Source organism: Festucalex cinctus, chromosome 7, assembly GCF_051991245.1.
Source record: "Festucalex cinctus isolate MCC-2025b chromosome 7, RoL_Fcin_1.0, whole genome shotgun sequence".
Classification (NCBI taxonomy): Eukaryota; Metazoa; Chordata; class Actinopteri; order Syngnathiformes; family Syngnathidae; genus Festucalex; species Festucalex cinctus.
The window spans coordinates 7674178-7691517 of record NC_135417.1 but is presented as its reverse complement, the minus strand read 5'-3'; the positions used below and the strand labels follow the sequence as shown (position 1 = coordinate 7691517).

At 42.6% G+C, this 17340-nt stretch overlaps 1 protein-coding gene across 1 annotated transcript in view; it reads right to left on the bottom strand.

Annotated features, from left to right (window-relative positions):
- LOC144022634 (polycomb protein SCMH1) overlaps positions 1 to 17340 on the bottom strand; it is a 107114-nt gene that overhangs the window by 1876 nt on the left and 87898 nt on the right. The gene's annotated exons all lie outside the window — the stretch shown is intronic.

Below are 17340 nucleotides of genomic sequence, written 5' to 3'. Positions count from 1 at the left end.
TCCAAGAGGTAAATCTCCGTGGTTAAGTGATGCCTAATAAAATCAACCGGTGTTCCCCCAAAATGTCACTCATGCCACACACAATTGAGACATTAAGTGCCCCTTAATGTATAGCCGACTGTGGCGCATGCTCCACTTTTCTAATCCTGCACCAGTCTCGATCTAATTAAAGGGCCTCATCCTCGCCACCTCATTTTCAAAAGTCGCTCCCTTCAATTACTGATGACAAGTGAGCACCGACACACATTAACCTCGTCCGTGAAGAGCTCCTTTTGGCTGCCCACCATCCCTCCCTTGCAATAAACTCGGCGGAGGCCAATTCAAAGGCAATTGCACCTCTTTGGAATGTGGTAATCACGTTGAAGCAAAAGATGATAACACGGCGCTTTGTCATGCCATGTTTTGCAATATGTTTTGGTCACGTGCCCCCAGCCCACACTGTTAGCAAAGTCAGCTGCGAGGGCTCGTGCTGGGTGTTGTTAATTATTGTCTATGCATGTTTGCCATGTGATGTCTGCGAGCTTCCTGCTGGAGAGAGAACAACAAGAGACAAGAGTGAGGAAAAACCTCACGAATGGATGACGATCCACCTCGAATAATCGACTGCAGGCTACACGCGACTCTCAAACGGCGGAGACGTGACCTAATTCTCGCACCTATTTCACGTGGAAGCTCATAAAAAATTGATTGACTTTGCCACTATTAAAACGGACAACCGGGCCGTCGTATAATGCGATGGCGCCGGTGACGGCTACGCTCAGCGAGGTTTATGGAGATATTAAAAATAGACCAAATTAAAAGTGAAATTGCGTTCGGTCTGATGCAGAGTAGCTGCTGCGTGAATCTGAAACGGATGTTTGCTAATATTTCCTGGAGGGATTTATCACCTAACGCTCCTACCTTAACTAAAAAAGGCTGATAAGGCCAAATGGGAGCTTCGTCTCCCCCTTCTGATCAAATTTAGCAAAAGCCTAATTTTCAGATATCGTTTAAAGACTATCCATTACGCAAATTCAGCTATTTTGATGCTGGAAATGTTGACATTGTCAGATGGCATCGACCAGTGAACTAAAATGTAATTGGCCACATTTGGTCGCCGCACACCGAAAGAGATGTAAAAACAAACGTCACATTTTAATAAAGCAACGTGTGTAAAAAAAAAAAAAAATGCCCAAAGTTAAAGGATCATTTCATACATAATCAAAGGAACTAGTATCATTGGTTTGAGGTCTATGCAAGCCATTGAAGCGACAGGACAGCCATCTTACTCCTCCAATCTCACGAGCAGACTACTGTGTTAAACTACTTTTCTTTTACTGCTCAGTTGCTAGACCCCTGTTATTTTCTACTAAGTACTGTCTCAAATGTTCTCTAATTTCGATACTGTACATGTATAGGATCGTATGCCGATCATAACCGGCTATTCAGATCAGTGGTTCGTCTTCTTCGCTGATTCTTCTTCTACGCTTACCGCTAACTCCCTGTGTTAGCGCCAGAGCGCCACTCCAGACTTGGCATATATATTACAGCCATTAAACGTCCTCGGCGTCTTCCTTTGGACGCTCGCATGTCTTGAGACGTTTCTGTCGAAACAAGATTTGTTTGAGGAACCGTGTCAACAGGGCTTTGAGGTACTCAACTGCACTTCTACAGAAGAGTCAACATCGTTAGCTTAATTTAATATAGCCTATCGTCGCTAGTTAGAACAAATTGTAATCCCTTTACCAGCGGCCAAGGACAAACGCTGGCGTTAGTCCACGTTCAGTCACTTTGTTGAACAAAGGTAACCGTCATTTTGGCACCTCGTCCGCCATTTTGGCCGCAGTGTTTACCCTATTTAGCCCTTAGCTAATGCTAGCGCTTGTACACTTGTGGGAGTATCTTTGGCTTTTTCACCCTCTTTTTTTCCACATCATGGCACCCAAGAAGAAATCTACGTCTTCTATCAGTGTTGGTCCAGCCAAAAGAAAAGCAAATACCATGAAAACGAAGCTAGACATCATAAAAAGATCGCAGAAAGGAGAGACACAGACGAAGATCAGCAAAGACTTGGACTTCAGTCGAACAGTCATACATCTTGTTTTTTTTTATTTTTTTACTTTAATGTATTTTAGATTTTTTTATGCTAATTTTTAATGGGAAAATTCTTGTTACATCGCTAGCGTAGGAACGGAACTCTGACGTAACTCGAGGACTCTCTGTAGTCACTCATGACCCGTCACTTGCCACAACTGATGCCGAGTTAGCCAACGTTTGACATGAATGGTTTAGCAAGATAACAGTCAGTCAAATCTACACTCCCATTTGCCGACTCCAACGTCCCTCAGTGGGCCCATCTTCTAAAGTCACGCACATCCAGTCAGTAGAAGTGAGGATCACTACATCACAGATTTTGTCTGTTCAGGCTTTTTGAAACGTAACCGCCATGATAAAAAGAAACAACTGTCTTTTTTTTTTTTTTTTTTTTTCCTGGGCAAATGTGGACAAGGCCAGATGGCAGAAACCGGAAGTCAGACAGACACCCTTCAAGGAAGTGACTCTGAAAACGTATTAATAGACACATTTACGTCTAACACATTCAATTCAACACCAAACACATTAAAACATTTTTTTTTTTTTTTACCAAAGTGTCATCCAATAAGAGATCTGTCAAGCCTCACTAATCGCCATTTGTGAAATGAACACAAATGGAGCCAACCGTGGATGCTGATGTTATCTGATTCAGTGTAACCCAAACAGCCGATTCCAAAAGTACTAATTCAGCAAAAATTAGATTAATAGTTTGTATGCTTTGTCTATTTAACTTCTCTTTGCTGCGACGTTAGATAAGGTCGGGGTCAGGTGTCAGGCGCTGCGTCATTCTCTCAAGAAGACCTCATAGCGGCTCGGCGAGCTCCAACTCCACGACTCAAACAGGCACGCACACAAAAAGAAACAGTAGCCCGCAACCCCCCCCCCCCCCCCCCCCCCCCGTGCCTCGCGCGCATTATTTATGAACGGGAACGATGCCTCTCGCTGTCCTCTTTCACTTTTGGAATGCGTAAGGTGGCGGATCGATCTAAGACGGGCGGGGTCGGGGGGGTAGGACCCCAGATGGCTGGAAAGACCCCCGTGCAGAACGCGGCCACAAAGAGGAAAAGTGAGCTCTTTGGCCAATTAGTGTCATTACGGCTACTCATGTGCTCGGCGGCCCGGATCAACGGTGACTTCGCTATGATGTGGCAAGGAAACATAGCAGCGGCACTCCAAACCGCAATGGACCATGCGAGAAATCGAGGTTGAAATTGAGGTTGAAGAGGGAAGTCCCACTTTTACGTTTTCATTGATTTAACTTCTTATTTCATCATTTCATGACATATTAATCACTGCGATTGGCTGGCAACCAGTTCAGGGTGTACCCCGCCTACTGGCCGAAGCCGGCTGGGATAGGCTCCAGCACAAAATGGATGGATGAACATTAATCAAATGCAAATCAGTATTGCAATGTAGTGGAATGCTGTTTTCACATCACAAAGGATGCAATGTGGTGGGAGAAATCTGCTTCAACAGTTCTTAAAAAGTCACTAAGATGATACACAGTTTGAAAAATTAATTCAATGATTCATTTGCCTACCACTAGAGGGAGCCTGCATACCACACTTTGAGGATCACTGCACTTTAACGTGTAATTGTAGTCAAAAAAAATTGTTGAATGCCACCAGAGGCATTGTTTTTTTTTTTTTTTTTTTTTTTTACGCTGTTAGTTTGGTCTCAAGTCATTTGTGGGATGAAGTCAAACTGCATGACATCATCGGGTTAACTCATAACATGTCAGCCATCGATTTTGTATACCGCTTTTCCTCAGTCGGTTTGTGGTGAGCTGGAGCCTATCCCAGCTGACTTCCAGTTCATTACAGGGCGCGTCTAGGCAAACAAATATTCACACCCAAGAACAATTTTGAGTCTTCATTGAGCATATTTAATATTTATGTATTTACTACACAAACACATTTTGTGAAATATAGATATTTATAAATGTATATTCATTTGCATTGATATAGTAAGAAAACAAAAAACAAAACTTTTATCAGTGTTAATTTTGACAAGAATTTTTAATTTAGTTTTAGTTATAGTTCTTTGACTAAAATTAATTAAAGTTTTTATCATAATATATTTGGCCATCTGATTGTATTTTAGTTTTAATCCAATTTTAGTCGACGAAAATAAAGCGCAATTTTAGTCGACGAAAAAAGAGCAATTTTAGTCGACTAAATTGACAGTTTAATTGATATTTTCCTTCGGCATACATTTCAACTTTTATACAGAAGGTTATAACACACCTATTTGTAAGTGTTTAACACACAAGACATTTAATACAACGGTGCCTTTGATAATTGGTTCAATGAAACATGTTGAACTGACAATAATATAACTTATAACTAAATAAAAAAAGTGTATAATTGCTTCAGATTAATCTTACAACGAATGTAAACATGTCTGAACATGAAATAAAGTTTCTGAGCGGTTCTTTTCTCCCAACCGTGTTTCATTCCTTCTGATTGAATTGTGTTAATTTTCGTCACTGTGTTGTTTTCATTTCCATTTAAGTCTTTTCAGTCAATTTTAGTTATCGTCATCGTCCCAATATATGGCTTCTATTTTAGTTTTTGTTTCATTTTCGTCTGAAAATTTTTTTTCGTGACGAAAAATATGACGAAAACTTTTTGTCGACAAAATTATCACTGATATATATTCATATGTGAAAGGCCCAACTTCTTTATTTCATCGACAGGCTGCCATTAAATTCCAGTTACAAAAATGTGCGCACGTTCCAAGTAGCATGTCAACAATAGTTCCATAATTGCCTGTTCTTTGTATAGCTGCTTTCAACTGTTCTGTATTTGCATGTAGCGTGTCAGCGTGCGACACCCGCCATTGTCTTCCCGGTACATAAGCCGCCAGATATTGAGAAAACTAATGTCAGTTGAAGGGCGTTGCCTGTTTGTCGTGCGCTCAGAAGTCTTTGGTTGCTCCTCCCGTAACTTGCGGCAAGTCTAATTTGAATACAAGCGCCGGGGAGGACCAGCGTTGAATGATGCAGTTTAATACTCGATTGTGGTGGAGGGGGGGGCATGTTTGACAATGACCCAAATTACAAATTGACAGAGTTGAACACAAATAGGACGGGAAAGAGGGCGTCAAAGAGAGATTTTAACAGCGGAGGTGGATGAGGCGGCTGGATTGAGTCACAGGAGCTCATTCATCAAGTCGTGCGTCGTTATAAATAACATACGTAATGCGCAACCAAGCCTGAGTATGTAAGGTTGATCTGAACTCCCATCATATGTTCTGCCATTGCTCTGTTTTATCTAATCGCGATCAATATGCCAACCGCAAGCTGACACAATCGCTTCTCATTATCACCTCAATGAAAATGACACATTTTCTTTCGTTAAAGTCTATTAAGAAAAAGAAAAAAACGTCATTTACTTCAAATCTTCTGGGAAATACGGTCATTTCCTGTCATCATTCTAAACCAGAATCCTTTGGGCCCTAAAATAACCACTTGGTCTGGAAAGTGAGAGGGTCAGTAGCAAAGATAAGGCTGAACCTTGGTGACTTGTGACCGTGTGCACCAGGGCTCGTCGACCACATGTCCCTCTCAAGTCAGATGTCGGGCCCGGCTGAACAAGTGGCCCTTTTATTGACAACTCTTGGCCTCTTCATGCGTTGAATAGTGCTCGCTTACACCAAATCAGCTGTGGCGGGCGTCATTCACGGGCCGGAGAGCCTGTGAAAAACACTCATGGCCTCTTCTTGTCAGCTTTGTTCCTTTCTCGCAAAGCCCCAGCCAACACGCTACGCTAGCAGTATATGTACAGCCATAAATCCAACAATAGGAAGGGGAAAAAAAAATCCAAAAATAGACACCCAATTGAAATGTTTCCTTCTAATTCTGGAGCTGGTAGAATTTTTACAATAGGCCAATAACTTATAACTCATTTTATTCAGCTGAATAACAGTAATTTATTAGCAAAGTTAGCGGTGTTTTTAAAAAAATTTTTTTTTATTGACAATGATAATCACTACGTTTATACGCACTCAATATTCGGGTTAAAATCAACGTATTCAAGTTAGGCTCATTATGCGTGTGGCAACATAAGATGGCCGCTGCGAATAAGCTACAAGTAGTTCCTGTATTCAAAAGATCAATATTCCTAGCGAATAGCTCATGCGCAGAACACAAACCAAATTTCTGTTCAAAGGAGGTACCCAGATCATGTTCATAGGACCCAAATATTCGGATTAGAAAAGGGCTAACGCAAGGGACTTATTTGGTGTTTGAAAACGTGTTTACATGCTCTTTACAAAATAGATTATTGCCAATATTTGAAAGGGTTGTTGACTGCATGTAAACGTAATCACTGATAGATAGATAGATAGATAGATAGATAGAGAGATAGAGAGATAGATAGATAGATAGATACATACAGTCTGTAGCGAGCCAGCTAGCTAGCGACAACTAGATAGATAGATAGCTAGTGATCGCAAGCTAACTGGATTTCTAGCTACTTAGCTAGTGGTAGCTAGCTCACTGATAGATAGGCTACCTACCTAGCTCATTAGAGACACACAGACGGACAGACAGACAGACAGACAGCAAAAGGGATATTAGATTAGATAGACACAGTAAATATATTCAAAACTCTTGCCACTGCCGGTGCAAAAATATTGACTTATTAAATTCCTACGAATTGGACGTGCCATTGTATAATCATGATTGGCCTTCTTTACGCTGCAGTCATCCACAGTCTTGCAATTTGAAACAGATTTTATTTGGCCACCAGGAGATCATAAGTCAAATGTCAGTGCATCATGTCCACAAAGGACCTACAGTGTTACACAATGCAGTGTCCTATTTTGGTGGCCTTATCAATAGGGGATCTGTTTCTCAGCTTCTCAGCCACGTCTTTGTCTGTGAGAAGTCCTCATAAAGGAGAGCGGGGGGGACAATGGGCGTCTTGATCGGAACGACGTATCACTTTGGATCACATGTACGCAGGAATGCAGGAGCATGACCAGTCAGAACCGATGCGGTTTGGCCCCCGTGCGGACCGTAACGTTTGCGAACAAGCTAAACAAGTGTCATGGCATCAGGAGCCAAAGGTTCATCAAGGTCTTGCCTGCGCTTCCAAGCCTCCCGTGGCTAAGTGTGGGAGAAAAAGGCCGACTTGTTGCAACGAGAAAACAAAAAGCTATTGACCGGCGACCATTCCTGTCACAGAGCCTGTGTCGCGCTTCGTTGCTCGCAAACAGTACCTGTATACAGTACCTCTCGATAATATTCCTCTTGTCCGCATACTGTCCCGAATACAATCCAGCGCTTTCTGTGACGTTAGGAGGCCAACCGGGATCTTAATGGCCTTCCTCTCAGTCAATGTTTATCAAGGAAATCCACAGCGCTCATGCTGGGACGGAGCTTGAATTTGCAAGGAAACGATCCACTTAAGGCTGTTTGACTTTGAGGACTCTCGGCGGCCCAGCAGGCGTTCGCGAGGTCGGAACACCGGCCCGCTTCCTTACGCTTTTCCAAGGCGGTGAAACCCGGCTGTCGTAAAAGTGATAATCAGAGGATCTCACCTCGCTCTTAACACCCAATGAGTTTGGAATGCACCGTGCACGTGCGATCAACCCCCCGCGTTGACACCCGCCGCTCGTGATGGGCAATTTTACGGCTAGCACGAGGGTGAGAGCAGCGCACAACAAGACGTTAAAAAAACAACATCAGGCAAGGCCATGGGGAGGGATCGCAATCCTCAGCTATTTGTAATTGAGAGCGGGGGTTGGGGTGGGGGGTGCTCCAGCACTGGAAGATGGATATGATTTCACGTTAATTGCGTGGGCGCGCATGTACGTGTGCGACCACATAGGGCGGGCGGGATGTGCTGGTGGAATTTCTGAGAGCAGTGCAGATTTTTTTTTTTTCTTTTGTTTTTGTTTTTTTACAAGCGCAGCAGGGGTTTGCACTGTTGTGTATGTGCAAGTCAGCGAGTCTAGTAAGTATGGGCCTGTAGTGCTTATCAGTATTGTGTGTATTTGTGTTGTGCTGTGTGTGAGTGCGCTACTTCGACACTTGGCTGGGGGTAACGACTGGAATCTTCGGAGTGTGATGTGAATTTTGGAGTCTTTGGAGCCCAAAACAGACTAGCGTGTTATCGGCAACTCTGTTGCTATATAACTGTTTTCGTACCAAACAACTGTTTCATTACTGTTGCCATAAATAAAATACACATCTGTGCACATGGAATCTCTGGGGCTGAATCTGGGGTTGACATCAGACTTGTTTGGATTTTCCCACTGAAAATCCATCCATCGGCGCATCCATCCATTTCTATACCATTTATTCCGTTGAGGATGGCGGGGAACTGGACCCCAGCCCGGTTGACTTTGAGTGAAAGGCAGACTACACAATGGACTGGACTCACCAGTCAATCACAGGGAGCAGACGACCATTCACGCTCACAATCACACCGCCAATGAGAGGGAACTGTACCCACGCTGCCTTCATGAATTTATTCAAATCGACCATGACTCCATCTATGACTCAGTTGAAAATAAATGAATCTGTTCCAAATTTAGACTGCCTCACCTTTACTAACTGTCCAGGCAACTGAAGTCTCATTTGTACATCCATTTTCTTCAACTTATCCGAGTCCAGACTTCCCTCTCCCTACCCACTTCGTCTCGCTCTTCCGGGGGAATCCCAAGGCGTTCCCAGGCCAGCCGGGAGACAGTCTCTCCAACATGTTCTGGTTGGTCCCCGGGGTCTCCTATCGGTGGGACGTACACCTCACCAGGGAGACGTCCAGGAGCATTCTGGTCGGATGCCCAAGCCACCTCATCTGACTCCTCTCAATGCGGAGGAGTGGTGGCTCTACTCCCGGATGACCACACTGTCTCTAAGGGAGAGTCCGAACACCCTGCAGAGGAGGCTCATTACAGGACCTCGTTCTTACGGTCACAACCCATAGCTCGTGACCATAGATGGACCATAGATCGATGGGTAAATCAAGAGCCTTTCTGCTCAGCTCTTTATTCACCACCGATACAGAGTCCGCTACACTGCAGACGCTGTACCATTTCAGCTTTTTACATGAAGACCTACAACAATCAAAGATTGTCTTAATTTCAGTGACAATTCCATCCATTTGCATCGTAGGTGGGCTTGAGTCTATTCCCGATGAACGTAGTCTTCAGGTAACTAAAGAAGAATGTTTTGGGGCTGAGGGAGGAACTGCGAGTACCCAGAGAAAAAGCCCATGGGAGAACAACCTCTACACAGAGTTGTGAGGCAGATGCGTTAACCACCAGAGGTGGGCGCGTCAAGAATTTTGAGCGTCAAGTCAAGTCGGGACGCCCTTCCATCATCGTCAATCCGTCAATATTACAAGCCAATCCGTCTGCGCAGCAAAATGAGCGGCAGTCAATGTTCCATCAATCGTCGATCCGACACCAAAATGGGATGTCCGTCATTGACAGATTGATTAATTTATGGACGGATTGATGATTACATTGACGGACAAAAAAAAAACAAAACCTTCCAATGCTTAGTTCGTCAATTTTTCAAATTTTTCCGTCAATCGTCGTCAACAAATTGGGTGTCAGTCATTGACGGATTCGAAATATTGATGGAATGCCCACCTCTGCTAACCACCAGAGGGGGGGCGGGGCAATGAATTTTCAGCATCCGTCATTTGGCAATCGACAACAGTTGGGACACCCGTCATCGTCAATCTGTTAATATTTCAAGCCAAATTCGTCAATCCGTCATTAAAATGGGCTGTCCGTCATTGACGGATTGTTGAATTTATTGTCAGATTGACGATTACATTGACGTACGAAGACCCTCTTCCATCAGTTCTTAGTTCGTCAATTTTTCGAAGTTTCCCGTCATTCGTTAACAAAATGGCCGTCCGTCATTGACGGATTGCTGAATTTATTGACGGATGATGAAAACCTCCTTGCGTCATTTCTTACTTTGTCAATTTTTCGAAGTTTTCTCATCAATCGTCAACAAAATGGACGTCCGTCATTGACGGATTGAAAATATTGATGGAATGCCCACCTCTGCTAACCACTAGTACACCTGGCTGCCTCAGTGACAAACTTGAACGCACAACGTGCAACAAGGAGTCGACAACCGCAAGACATCCACCTCTCGTCTCGTCTTTCCATTTCACTGGTTCAACTTGTTGCATGCACATGTGGGGATGTGTACATTTTGAGTTTATTCTCAGTTTCCGAAAAGTCTTAAAATGAAGTCATCATTTCTTCTTCTTCTTGGCTTGTAATCATGTGTCCTCTGGTCTTCTTCTTCCCTCTTCCTGCTTTTTTTTTTTTTTTTTTTTTTTTTTTTTGCCTGCCTGCCAGCTCCTAAGCCTTTTGGAACCTATTTGGTTATATAAAGACGTCGAATTTCCTGGCCCGGCCGGCCAAGGTAAGCCTGCCTCCAGCACATCACGAGCTGCAACACTTTTGTATTTTGACACCTCTGACATTGTTTTTTTTTGGGTGGGGGAAAAATCTATTCTTTGTCATCTATAAAACATACATTAAAAAAAAAATGCCAATCTTAACGCTAAGTGCTGCTTAACAAGAGGAAACATGAAGTCCTTCCAGGAATCACAAGTTATAACCTTAAGCCCGCCTGGTATTTTGAGAACGGAAATCAAACCATTAAATGTGGACCTGTTTAAACTTAACATTTAGTGGTCTTGCAGCGTCTATAGTTATCTTTGGCTTTGGCAAATGTCAGTTGTCATCTTTCATTTAGGATCCTGTCCAAAGTATAATATTCCCCAACTTGGCACTACCTGTCAGCGCTCTGCCTAAGACCATGTCCGCACAAGCGAGGGTATTTTTAAAAATGTATGTCGTGAGCTTTAGTCCACAGCAAACTCAGTTTTAGGTTACTGAAAAGTGGCTATTTGGAAATGGCTTTTGGCATCCTCCATGTTTGAGCTGATTTGATTTCATTTCATCGTTTCTTAACATTACATTGAAGTGAGATGTTCACAACTGAGTGAGTCCACACGATTCCGTCACCGTACTTGGAATGTCGTTCAGAGGGTTGGCATACGTACGGACCTGTAAACATCTTGGTGCAAGCTCTAGATAAAAATGCAGACTAAGGAATTGCTGTGCACTTTATTTTGGTGTCACAGTCTGCTTGCATTGGGAGCCAACGGCGCTTGTGGCAACTGGCAACCACTAAGGTACAGTGCAAACAGCTAAACTGATGATACGTACACTTATTAGCTTAAAGGAACACAAGACTTGCTATGCTGTGAAATTGTTAAGTTCAACTCTTCCCTGACAAAAATTGCCAATTGATGTTGAGAAATTATGATTTCATAGCACTTTTTATGAATATTTGTGCGTTAAGTGCTGTATCAGGCAGTTTGGACAGTCACGATCATCGTGACGTATCACGTGCGTAAAATACACATTGAATGAATGGCACCAAAGAGACTTACGAGGAATTACCGTGTCCCACGGTGGACATCAAAGGTGGACTTACGCCTTCCAGCAAAGAAGCACTTCTTCAAAAGCAGTACAGCCACGGAGGACACGCCAAAGATTTGTTTCCAACCGTCCGAAAGCCGGATAAAACTGGCAGATCCAGCTTGTCGAAGTGGACGGTAAACATCCGGCTGACTTGTACTCTGCTAGGCTAAGCTACATGTCGTGTGCTAAGAACGCTTTAGCCCGCATTAGGAGCGGTCACCCCTCACCGCTATACAGATAAACCAGATACCAAAGAAATCTGCCGGTAATTATCGGCAATTATCAACCAATTTTACATCATACAGATAAACCAGACAACAAAAAAATCTGCCGATAATTATCGGCAATTATCAACCAATTTTACGTCAAACAGATAAACCAGATAATAAAGAAATCCATCGATAATAATCAACATGCCACGTTGGTCCATCTGTTGTGGGTGTGGCTCAAGTTGTGGCCAACTCCTCAAACCCCTCCCCTCTCCTATGGTAGTGTTGCATATTTGTGACGTCGTAATGCGTGCAACCTCGTGTTCAGAAAAGATGGCATCATTAATTTGTGACATGGCCGTCGCCAGTGTGGGCTTTCTCGTCGCATTTTTTTTTTTTTGGACTTTTAAAACATGACTGATTTATTTCGGCAAACTCAAAATGAGTTAACGGTTGTCTTTGAAGCAGAGATATCAATAAAATACACAATGTTTCAATGTATTTGTACATGTTAGACTTCTAGTAGGACTCTAAAGTACATTTGTATTCAAGTTAATTTCGCAAACTATTATCGGCTTACGTATCGGTTATCAACATCGGCACTTTCTAAATTATTGGTTTATCGGTATTGGTTGAAAATAGAATTATCGTGCATTCCTGATACGTATCTCGACGGTGTGTGATACAATTCAAATGCAACCATTTGAGTCCGTTTGGTTATCATCACCGATTTTCCGATTCAAATCAGTTTCTGTTACACCCGTACCGGGAACACGTTTTGCCCAAATAGTTTGACAACAAACAAATTTCTTAATAGCCTAAAATCGATTTTTTTTTTTGTGTTACCTGTTGCATTGACATGCACTTTAAAAGCATGTGACTGATTTTTTCGTTTTTTAAAATCAACTCTCTAAGAAATGATGAAAGTCGATTCTAATTGATCGTCTCCTCGCTTAGCTGCTCTTCTTGGCCGCCCTCCTCTTCAGCCATCAGTTTATCCTCTTGCCCTTTTTCCCTCACCCAGCCAGTCAGTCTATCCAGACCAGAGGTGGAACCAAAATGCCCAGTCTGGCATGCATAATCCCCCAATGCTGACCTGAATTCCTCTCTTTTTTTCTTTTTTTTCTGTCCTCTGCTACTTCGATGTTCCTGTCAGTGGCACCCGCCCACTTTCCATTTCCTCTACATTTCGCTCCCGATGCCCTTTTCCGACACACGATGTTACTTTTGTCACGTCACCCGGTGTTGAATTCGACACACTTGCCTGCGCGTCACCTGTTTATCAGGATTTCACTTTGTGCAAACACTCGGGTGTGTGTGCGCGGGGAGGGTGTTTCCAAGGTTACCGCAGAGGCACTAAATAACTGTGACAGCTGTGGCTGGGGACTCTAGTCAAGCAAAACGATATCGCCATAGATACAGAGTACTAGTCAGCAACAAACACTTCATTCCCCCCCTGTGGCGTAAACAACGCAAACATTTGGATGCGAAGCAACCGCAAAGTGTGCGTCCTTCTTTAATTTAAGCAGGTCATTGAGTCTGTCACGTCATTTATTATCAGGAGATTGTGGGCGTGTACGGATCGTCGTGACGACATCCGAAACGTTTCCGGAAGGGGCCCACTTTTGAGGAATACGACGAAACAGAACAACAACAAATCTGCAGTCGAAATCATGTCGACGTTACCGAGTCGCTCGGGGGGGGGGGGGGGGGGAAACGGAGAATGCTTAGATTTGTAATCTCCGCGGTAGCGCGCCCGTGGCCATCTGTGCCGCAGTGATGGCGTGTGCGCGTGCGTTTGTGTGTGCGCGCCTCTTTGGCCTGCGTGACGTCTGTTCTAAAGCCCGGCGCGGGCTGGTGCACGCATTCATCTCTCAGTCACCCCAAAAAAAAAAGCAGATGTCACCGGGACGATGGGGAGCGGCAGATTGTGGCAAGTTGAAGGTGTCTCCGCCCCACGGTGCCCAGCAGATGGAAACTGAGGTCATTATCTGCTCGCTATCTTCATCCACCTAATAATAAAAACAAAAAACGCCTTAACTCCAGCTCCTGTGCTACGGAAGTGGATTAGGGCCAGTGAGGAGAGAGAGAAAAAAAAAAAGTTTGGCAGGATTCTCACTTTAAAGTGAGAATGCAATTATGCCATCTAGTGGCAGAAAAATTACCAACACAAATCAATATTATACTTTTTTTTCTTTTTTCTTTACAGTAGCCTATTTTTTTTTTATTTTAACGCAATTTTATGAATTGTCATGAAATTAATGAAAGATGCAGCCATATTTTTTATTAGTTTAACATTTTTTCCACTTTTATGTTAATAAGAGTATGAAAACTAAAAAAATAATAATAATTATTGTTCATTTAGAATATATAAAATTTGTGATTAATCGCGAGTTAACTATTGAAGTCATGCAATTATTTGTGATGAAAATTTTTAATTTTAATTGCCTGACACCCCTAAATCACTAATATACAGGACTGTCTCGGGAAATTAGAGTCCATTATTTTCTGTAATTTTCTGTAGCGGAAGAAGATGGATGGATGGATGGATGGATATTTTCCGTAATGCAATTAATAAGCAAAAATGCCATACATTCTGGATTCATTACAAATCAACTGAAATATTGCAAGCCTTTTATTATTTTAATATTGCTGATTATGGCTTTTTTTTTTTACTTGGTCTGAGGAAATATTATAATATTTTGAGAAAGGATATGTGAGTTTTCTTAAGCAGTAAACCATAATCTTAATCTTAGCCATAATTCGACTTTATTAATCTCAGAATTCTCACTTTAAAGTGAGAATGCAATTATGCCATCTAGTGGCAGAAAAATGACCAATACAAACCAATATTATACTAATTTCTTTTTACAGTAGTCTATATTTTTGATTTTAACTCAATTTTATGAATTGTCATGAAATTACTGTATCAAAGACTAAACGATGCAGCCATATTTTTATTAGTTTAACATTTTTCCACTTTTATGTTAAAGGGATACTTCACTTATTTCGCCCATTATAGCAATAAAAAGTTAATATTTTGTCTATAATTAATTTGATACTTACATACATTATTTTTCACGTACAATTAGTTCCTTTAAAAACACATTTTGCAACTTGCTGTCGACAGAAAATCACAAGGGCTCAGGTAACCAATCACAGCTCACCTGTTTTCTAGGTTTGGTCATGTGACATTCACAAGCTGAGCTGTGATTGGTTAGCCCTTGTGATGTCATTTTCAGTCGACAGCAAGTTGCAAAATGTGTTTTTAAAGGTATTAATTGTATGCGAAAAATAATGAAAATATCAAATTTATTATAGTCAAAATATTAATGTTTGACTGCCAAAAATGGCTAAATAAGTAAAATATCCCTTTAATAAGAGAATGAAAACTAAAAAAAAAAAGAAAAATAAATAATTGTACATTTAGAAGATCTAAAATTTGTGATTAATCGCGAGTTAACTATTGAAGTCATGCGATTATTTGTGATTAAAAATTTTAATTGCCTGACATCCCTAAATTCCTAATATGCAGGACTGTCAGAAAAATAGAGTCCATTATTTTCTGTAATGCAATTAAATAAGCAAAAATGCCACACATTCTGGATTCATTACAAATCAACTGAAATATTGCAATTGCCTCTAATGTTTTTTAATATTGCTGATTATGGCATGTTTTTTACTTGGTCTGAGGAAATATTCAAATATTTTGAGATAGGATATTTGAGTTTTCTTAAGCTGTAAGCCATAATCAACAATATTAAAATAATAAAAGGCTTGCAATATTTCAGTTGATTTGTAATGAATCCAGAATGTATGACATTTTTGCTTATTTAATTTCATTACAGAAAATAAATTTTTATTTATACTTTATTCAAATTTTCTGAGACAGTCCTGTATATACACACACACACACACTATATAACCGATATCCCCAACTGCAGGGCCACTTGATTTTCTCTCATAACCAGCAAAAAATAAAACAAGAGCATCAGTAAGTGGCCATTCAGAGCGGATATCCAAGTCATCAACTCCACTCAGAAAAGTAGGGCAGCTCGGAAGAGAAGCGCCGTGTCATAGTAGGCAGCCGTTGCTGCTTTATTGCTTTGTCCACATCCTTGGAATAATAAACTGTACATGCAGTACGGAGGACACGAGTTAAGTCCGTGTTGACATGCGTCTTGTCACGTCCTTTTCCTGTGTGTGCTCTGCTCTGAAGACGGCTGTCAAGTAACACGGGCTCCTTCTCACTCAGTTGCTACGTTGCAAGCCGGGGGGGCTTAAGCGCTGATCCCTGCCGGCTACATTAGCCTGAACGGAGCAAATATCGCTTGATATGCGTCAGTTTCCCTCCGAGCAGATGCGTGATTTGCATTATCGAGGCCAGTGTTTGTGGAAGAGCGCGACGATGTTTGCAGCCGTGGCGGCGGGCCAAACGCGCACTTGGTCGCGTTTGCTTGCTAGCTTCAAGCTGCGCTGCGGCTACATTACGGGCGCAGCGTCTCCTGCGCGGCGAGCGCGCTGGAGGTGTCGGTTGTTTTACAAGCTCGCGCGCATGTGGCACGCAGATGTGCGGCAAGGGGCCTTCTCTCCGGGGGGGCGTTGCTGTCTGGCCCGTAAGCGTCACTTTATTGCGCTACCCGAGCGATCAAAGGTTGCGGCGGTCGCTTTTGCGAGTGTTTGTTTTCGACTGTTTGTCTTGTGTGAATGGACAGTAGTTTGTGCCGAGGCGGATGTGCGGGCCATGCCCGCGGGGTTGGCTTATGCAGAAACAGAACTAGTTGGTGCAGTTTTAGATCCCTTAGATCCCACAGGGTATCCTAAATACCAGGCAGTGACCAATATAGCAGAAGGTTCCCCGAAAAACCCTAAAGTACCCCATGACCCCAAACAGGTTCCTCAGGACCCCAAACACCCCCAAAGTGCCCCATATGGCAGTACCCCAGGACCCCGAAAAAGTACCCCGTGACCTCAAAAATCCCCTTTTGCGCAGCTAGAGTTGAAATTCAGAAACAATCCCCCAAATTATCTTGTGGTCAGCACCCACAATTTGCCCTCAAAAACCCCCAAAGAGCCTAAAAAGTCCCCCAAAAGGCAACGTACCCCAATATGGGGAGCCCCAATCGCATTGAGGCCCATGGGGGCACTTTGTGCCTTTGATGTTATAAGAGATCAATGGAAAACGGTGTTCCCATTACGGATCAACCCCTTCCCTTTTATTCAACTCCTTTCCGAACGAGGCTCGCTCGGTTACACCTCTCTCTCTTTTGTGCTCATGACATGTGCAGTATACAAAACACTTCAGCATGTAAAACTAAAATACAATACCGAAGAGAGTTTTTTTTTTTTTTTTTCCGCAAATCCAGTGTTTCCATTACCAGCTTGCTTTTGCGAAATTTCCCTTTTGCGTAAAACTGAGGGTAATGGAAACGCACCTACCGTAATTTTCGCACTATAAGGCACACCTAAAAGCCTTCAATTGTTTCAAAAGCTGACCATGCGCCTTATAATCCAGTGCGCCTTATATATGGATCAATGTTGAGCCGCAACAGGTCTCGCTGTCATGATCGGCAGAAGATCCCAC